This window comes from Bison bison, unplaced genomic scaffold (genome assembly GCF_000754665.1).
Source record: "Bison bison bison isolate TAMUID 2011002044 unplaced genomic scaffold, Bison_UMD1.0 scf7180017864042, whole genome shotgun sequence".
Classification (NCBI taxonomy): Eukaryota; Metazoa; Chordata; class Mammalia; order Artiodactyla; family Bovidae; genus Bison; species Bison bison.
The window spans coordinates 297,258-305,231 of NW_011494614.1; positions in this window are offsets into that span (position 1 = coordinate 297,258).

A 7,974-nucleotide genomic window follows, 5' to 3' on the forward strand; every position below is an offset into this window, starting at 1 on the left:
AAGATCGTGGCATCTGGTCCCATCACTTCATGGCAAATAGATGGGGAAACAGTGGCTGACTTTATTTTTTTCGGCTCCAAAATCACTGCAGATGGTGATTGCAGCCATGAAATTAAAAGACGCTTACTCCTTGGAAGGAAAGTTATGACCAACCTAGACCGCTTATTAAAAAGCAGAGACATTACTTCGCCAACAACAGTCCATCTAGTCAAGGCTATGGTTTTTCCAGTGGTCATGTATGGATGTGAGAGCTGCACTGTGAAGAAAGCTGAGCACCAAAGAATTGATGCTTTTGTACTGTGGTGCTGGAGAAGACTCTTGAGAGTTCCTTGGACTGCAAGGAGATCCAACGAGTCCATTCTAAAGGAGATCAGCCCTGGGTGTTCATTAGAAGCACTGATGCTAAAGCTGAAACTCCAATACTTTGGCCACCTCATGTGAAGAGTTGACTCATTGGAAAAGACTCTGATGCTGGGAGAGATTGGGGGCAGGAGGAGAAGGGGACGACAGAGGATGAGATGGCTGGATGGCATCACCAACTCTATGGACGTGAGTTTGAGTGAACTCTGGGAGTTGGTGATGGACAGGGAGGCCTGGCATGCTACGATTCATGGGGTCGCAAAGAGTTGGACACGGCTGAGCGACTGGACTGAACTGATGGTAAGAACTGGAGCGTCCCAGGTGACGTTAGTGGTAGAGAACCCCCCTGCCAACAACACAGGAGATATAAGAGATGGGGGTGGGGTTAGCGGTGGGTTGGATCCCTGGACAGGAAGATCCCGTAGAAGAGGGCATGGCAACCCACTCCAGTATTCTTGCCTGGAGAATCCCATGGACAGAGAAGAGCCTGGAGGGCTACAGTTCATAGCGTCGCAAAGAGTCAGACAAAACTGAAGCGATTTAGCACGCATACATGCATAGTAAGGGGCTTCCCTTGTGGGTCAGCTGGTAAAGAATCAGCCTACGATGAGGAAGACCTGGGTTGGGAAGATCCCCTGGAGAAGGGAAAGGTTTACCTACTCCAGTATTCTGGCCTGGAGAATTCCATGGACTGTATAGTCCATGAGGTCGCAAAGAGTCGACACGACTGTGTAACTTCTCACATGCATGTAAGAATTAATTTAACCTTCTTACACAAAGGACTGGAATCAGGAGAAGACAAAGGAAGGGGTGAAGAAAGTGGCTAGGCCAGTTGTGGCCACTAATACACCAGAGTGAAACCTCTTTAAAGAATGCTATCTTAGTGTTCTCTTGCTAACAAAGAAACAGCCCATGAAACCAAGTAAAACTCCCGAAAGGGAAATTAGATAGTAATCTCGTAAAGAAAGTAAACCCAGCAATACCAAAATGTATGGCCTTGCCTCCTACCTCTTCCAGAACGGTTCCTCCTCTGTGGCTCTTTTACGACTCACTGAATGCTTCAAAGTGTCCCTAGATTTATCTATGGACATTTTTATCTCATTGGAAAAATGAGGCTCAGTTCTGAGCCTCCCTAAAATTAGCTCTACTTGTTAGAAGTTCTTCTTGTCAGGGGGTTCTATCACACTCATCTAATGTTGCATTTAAGCAAAATGCAACTTTTTTCACCATTGTTTACAGGTTTCTTTTTCTTTATATGTGGCATTTTACATTCTTCTTGAGTAATCAAAATTACTGCAATTAAGTTAGTTAGGGTCTCATTGAGAAAAAGATTTATGAGTATTGATTTTGATTTAATCATTCATTTTGATTTTGATTTAACCTTTCATTTTGATATAAAGTTATTAAATCTCTATATAAGAACTGTCACATAGATTGTTAGATATTTCTACCACTTTGGTATGACACAATATGATAGCCCTATAAACTTGTCTTTGACTACATAATGAGAAGCTTAGCTTTGTCTAAACATAATACACAACATATTCTAAACTATGAGAGATTAAGAAAACAAAAAGGTTTCTTTTTAAATGTAAATCAGGTTACGTTAATCCTCTGCTTATAACCCTCCCGTGGCTTTCCATTATATTTAAAATAAAATACAAGTTTTTTTGCTTGGCCCCTGCTCCCTGCAGATGCTTCCAGCTCCCTCTCCACCACACACTGGTTTCCACCTCAGGGTCATTGTCTGCACCTGTCTCTCCTCCTTAAATGCTGGCTATTGACAATGAGCTTGCCCTTGACTCAAAAATGTCTTTCCATAGGCCCACCTGCCACACACCTAAGGTGCCCTGCCTCCCATCTCCCATGATTGTTTTCTTTCTTCTTAACTCTTGTAAATATTTGAAATTACAACTTTTTTTTTTTTTTTGCTTTTCAGTGTCTGTTTCCCTATTAAAACATAAGACCTTTAGAACAAGGGACTTTCCTTTTCTAGTCTAATTCATAAGTGTTTTCCCAAGTCTAGAGAAGAGGCCAGCATATAGTGGGGCTTCTAAATATTTTTTGAATGAAGAAACAAATAGATATTTAAAGCTGTTTATTCAGGGATTTCCCTGGTGGTCCAAGGGTTAAGACTTCACCTTCCAATGCAGGGGGTGCAGGTTTCATCCCTGCTCAGGGAACTAAGATCCTACATGCCTAACAGCCATAAAAACCAAAACATAAGACAGAAGCAATGTTGCAACAAATTCACTGAAGGCTTTAAAAGATGGTCCATGTTAAAAAAAAAAAAATCTTTAAAGATGTTTGTTCAAAATATAAGGCTAATGTTACCAAGAGATTTTTTTCTTTCATCAAAACATAATATTTCCGATGAAAACGAAGTAAGCTGTAGTCAAGTTTTGATTTATGTTATTCACCTTTGTCTCTCTCTCTATAACATTCAGTAGTACCCTTAGCAATACACTTAGATGTTGTTAGATTATTCAATAATGCCAATAAAAATAAACAATAAGAATACAAAAAAAAAAAGCACAACTATTTAAGCATAGTAATTAAGCTGAAAGAAATTCAGTGGAGAATACTTGGATAATGTGAATGAATCATTACCACACAATTCCTCTTTCTTGGAAATATGCATTTTTGTGGAAAAGGTTGATTATCTTTTCCTTCAAGGGTAGAACTGCTGTATTGACAGAGTATCTATACAGCAAGTAAGAATGAAATTTTTATAAACAAAAAAATCTAGAATTAGATCAGTCAGTGAATGAACGTATGCAATATGCAAAAAAAGAAAAATTAGTATCAAAATCAAAAAAGACAGGCTGAAGATGGAGAAAATACCCTAAATGTTTGAAGATGAAAATATATTTGTAACTGGTCAATTTAGTTTAAAAATAGGTAAGTACCACAAAATGGATGCCACATTAATCACAATATGGTTATTCATTAGGGATTTGATGGCCATAACTGGAATGACCTTTCGGTTAGCAGTTCACCTTAATTTTGCACTTTTCCCCTATTTCCCTTCTTTTCCAAAGATCCTAGGGAACAGATGGAAAGAGCAGTATTAATTTGCAGAGAAGCAGCTTGTTTCATGGACATTTTAAGTAACATACAAATCCTTGTACAAACATGGATCATGAGTTGAGCTTTTAATGAGAATGAATGCTGTCAGATTTGGATTTCAAGTATTCTAAAGTTAAATGCTAAAAGTGTTTTGTTCCCAGTGACTAAAGAACTAGTTAGTTTTGAATTAAAACATAACTTCAAATACAAAGTAGTCAAGATTCCAGCTGTGCCTTTCAACCTTTTGTTCCTTTAAATTAAAAGTAGTCCCATCACCCAGGTTAGAATGACCATCAGATTATTAGCCAACCACACTTCAGTTCAGTTGCTTAGTCGTGTCCAACTCTTTGCGACCCTATGAACCACAGCATGCCAGTCCTCCCTGTCCATCACCAACTGCCAGAGTCTACCCAAAACCATGTCCATTGAGTCGGTGATGCCATCTAACCATCTCATCCTCTGTTGTCCCCTTCTCCTCCTGCCCTCAATCTTTCCCAGCATCAGGGTCATTTCCAACAAGTCAGCTCTTCACATCAGGTGGCCAAAGTATTGGAGTTTCAGCTTCAACGTCAGTCCTACCAATGAACACCCAGGACTCATCTGCTTTAGGATGGACTGGTTGGCTCTCCTTGCAGTCCAAGGGACTCTCAAGAGTCTTCTCCAACACCACAGTTCAAAAGCATCAATTCTTCGGCGCTCAGCTTTCTTTATAGTCCAACTCTCACATCCATACATGACCGCTGGAAACACTTAGACCATCCTTTACGTCCAAATAACATGTATATAAATTTCTACTCAAACATATTTAAAAAAAACTTTGTAAGATGATAATATTAACATACACAGGGAACTATAATCCAGAAGTCTAGAAACTGACAATGTCTTTCAATGTTCTTTTGTGAGTGTAAAGTCGTAACTTAAAGTTATAGGTATATCATCACTTGAAATGATACATAATCACAACTGTGCATATACCAACTTCATATACAAAGGACAGAATAGACAGTGATGATTCACATACCAAAGGATATGCTATTAAATGTTTGTAAATAAATAGCTCATCTCTGACAGAATACGTCTTCTTCCTAAAATCATGTACACCTCATAACTTTGTTTTTAATTAACAAATTGTATTGAAAATTTTACTACCAATAGCATCACATTCCCAAAGATGCCAAAGATATTATCTTCCCAAAGATGCCAAAACAGTGCTACATGTATTATCTTTTTCCATCCATTCTTTCTCTGGGGTTGGAAGTTTAACACCCCTTTACCACAATGTTGTTTCTTTTTAGTAACAGGAAAACTGAGGGATTAATAAAGACTTGTCAGTGATCACAAAACAAAGTGATAGCAAAACTGGAGATGTAGATTAATTTTATTCCAAGTGGTAACATAATGTTTAAAAAAATGGTGGGGGGGATATAGTCATTAATAGATTTTCTTATTTAAGCTAGATTTCAAAACCACAGAATTAATGTTTTGGATTCTAAATTAAGTTCCATAATAAAAGAAAGTAGGCTTTAATAGGATATTTATTATTTAGTTCAAGATGCACCCTTTTCTTTCATCAAATTGCTATATTTTGCCTGAACATCAAAGATCTTTGGGACTCAAGGAAATCTTCAATATTAAAAAAGGACATCATTGTTTGCTAGTATATCACTTTAGAAGAGTATCTAATAGAACTTTTCTTAAATGTGAAAATTTTACATACTTTGTTCTCAAAGTTTGTACATCTCAATTATATTTTTCTTTATAAAAGTATTCATGGAATTTCACTAGCCTTAGTCCTTTTCTGTTACACTTCTTTCCCTTTTGGAAAATAGTATAAAATGGCTTCACTGTAAGGGGTTATTAATAAGACATTATTCCATAAATGAGACCAAAGGTAAATCATAGTAATAAATGAAGTACTTATTATTTAGACAACTGATATTTACTTCTAACAAATGCTCTTGGAACCTGAAAATTAGTCCTCCACTTTGTGTTTTTCTAACAATTTAGTGATAAAATTATAGAAAATAGGGACTTCCCTGGCAGTGCAGTAGTTAAGACTCCGTGCTTCCACTGTAGGAGGTGCAGGTTTGATCCCTAGTCAGGGAACTAAGGTATCACATGCTGCATGGTGCAGTCAAGAAAAAAAAAAAAAACTTTTTTAGTATAGAAAATAAATACAAGTTATTTCTAAATTCCAGAAAAATTTCTTTGCTGGAATAAAAACCATCCAATTCCTAATTCACACAAGATAATGCTCAATAAATGTCACTGTCTGACTGGTAGTATTAATTCTAAAGAGTTACTTCTCTTTACCTAGGCAATTGCTTCATTTTTACTGAAAGTATAGCTTTCTTTTCTCTATCCCAGAGTGTTTAGATTATATACTATTACTATTTTAAATATCATATTCATTCATTGAGAAAAAAAAAAAAGTCAGGTTTTCTTGAGTATCTCTGGTTTACATCCCAGGATCTTGTGACTATAAAATAGTTTTCCATCTGGGAATCAATGCTTTCAAATTGTAGTGCTGGAGAAGACCCTTGAGAGTACCTTGGATTGCAAGGAGATCAAATCAGTCAATCCTAAAGGAAATCAACTCTGAATATTCATTGGAAGCATTCATGCTGAAGCTGAAACTCCAATACTTTGGCCACCTGATGTGAAGAGCCAATTCACTGGAAAAGACCCTGATGCTAGGAAAGACTGAAGGCAGGAGAAGAAGGGGATAACAGAGGATGAGATGGTTGGATGGCATCACTGATTCATTGGACATGAGTTTGAGCAAACTTGGGGAAACAGTGAAGAACAGGGAATCTTGGCATGCTGCAGTCCATGGGATCCCAAGGAGTCAGACATGACTTAGTGACTGAACAACAAATTGATAAGGGTAGATGATAACCTAGTAAAATTTGGGGGCATGATGCTCTCACGTGATGAAAAGATCTTTCTGCCATAATTGTTTTGTGTTTTGTTTTGTTTTTTCCCAATCAGTGGAAATATTCCTTAGTTTCTAAGTCATTTTTCCCCCTAAATTATGTCAGATTAAGTCTTTGAGGGAAGAATCAAGCACAGGACAGTCAAGTTGGAAGTGCTAGAGCAGTAACCAAGGAGTCCCACAGTTTCCACCTGCAGTTTCTGGGTCAGGCAAGAAACAAGGATAGTTGCCTTAATACAGCCAGCCTTGAGTTTTGGTACTCCAGGGAGCTTTCCAGTTCCAGTGAGTTATACTACCAAGTTACTTATTATGAACTTTATACACACACACACACACACACACACGTTGTTGTTTCTTCACTAAGTCGTGTCTGACTCTTTTGCAATCCAATGGACTGTAGCCCACCAGGCTCCTCTGTCCATGGGATTTCCCAAGCAAGAATACTAGATTGGTTTGCCATTTTCTTCTCCAGGGGATCTTCCCAAGCCAGGGATTGAACCCATGTGTCCTTCATTGGCAGGAAGATTCTTTACCACTGAGCCACTCAGGAAGCACCCCCCACCCCAACACACACATACATACTTGAATGTATATCCTGCTTTTAGTTACATGTTGGCTTTTAATTTTTTGTGGGCCAACCAGAAATTACATAGCTTTTTGTAGTTTCATCACAGTTATATGATTTTTTTGTTTGATATAAAATTTCAAACTTATTTACATAAAGCAAAGTTCTTATCATTTCTTAATAGAAATTTTATGCAATGAATTCCTTACATTTTTAAATAGAAAATGTATAAAAGAAGCTAGGGCCTTAAAAGCTTTTTAAAACTTACTTTCAAGATAACTATATTATTAGTTTAAACACACATAAATCCTTCAACAGATAAATAAAAATTCTAACTTTATAAATCTTATTTTTTGCTAAGATGCCTTTAACATCTTTAACTCTATCCTTACTAGAAGTATAGCCCATTACTGATGTCTTCTAAGTTACCTTTGTCATCACTTTCATTTCATAATATATCCTTTAAGGAGAAATAGTCTTATGGATTACTTAACATCTTAAATGTTTCGTTTAAATATAAGAGTAGCATAACAAGTAATCGAGAAATTGATGTGGGATTCCCCTGATGGTCCAGTGGTTAAGAATCCACCTTCCAATGCAGGGGACATGGGTTCAATCCCTGATCCAGGAACTAAGAGTCTACATACCATGGGGCAACCAAGTCCAAGCACCACAACTAAGGTCTGACATAGCCAAATAAATAGTGGATCACAATAGACTGTGGAAAATTCTGAAGGAGATGGGAATACCAGACCACCTGACCTGCCTCTTGAGAAATCTGTATGCAGGTCAGGAAGCAACAGTTACAACTGGACATGGAACAACAGACTGGGTCCAAGTACGTCAAGGCTGTTAATTGTCACTCTGCTTATTTAACTTCTATGCAGAGTACATCATGAGAAATGCTGGGCTGGATGAAGCACAAGCTGGAATCAAGATTGCCGGGAGAAATATCAATAACCTCAGATATGCAGATGATACCACCCTTATGGCAGAAAGTGAAGAAGAACTAAAGAGCCTCTTGATGAAAGTGAAAGAGGAGAGT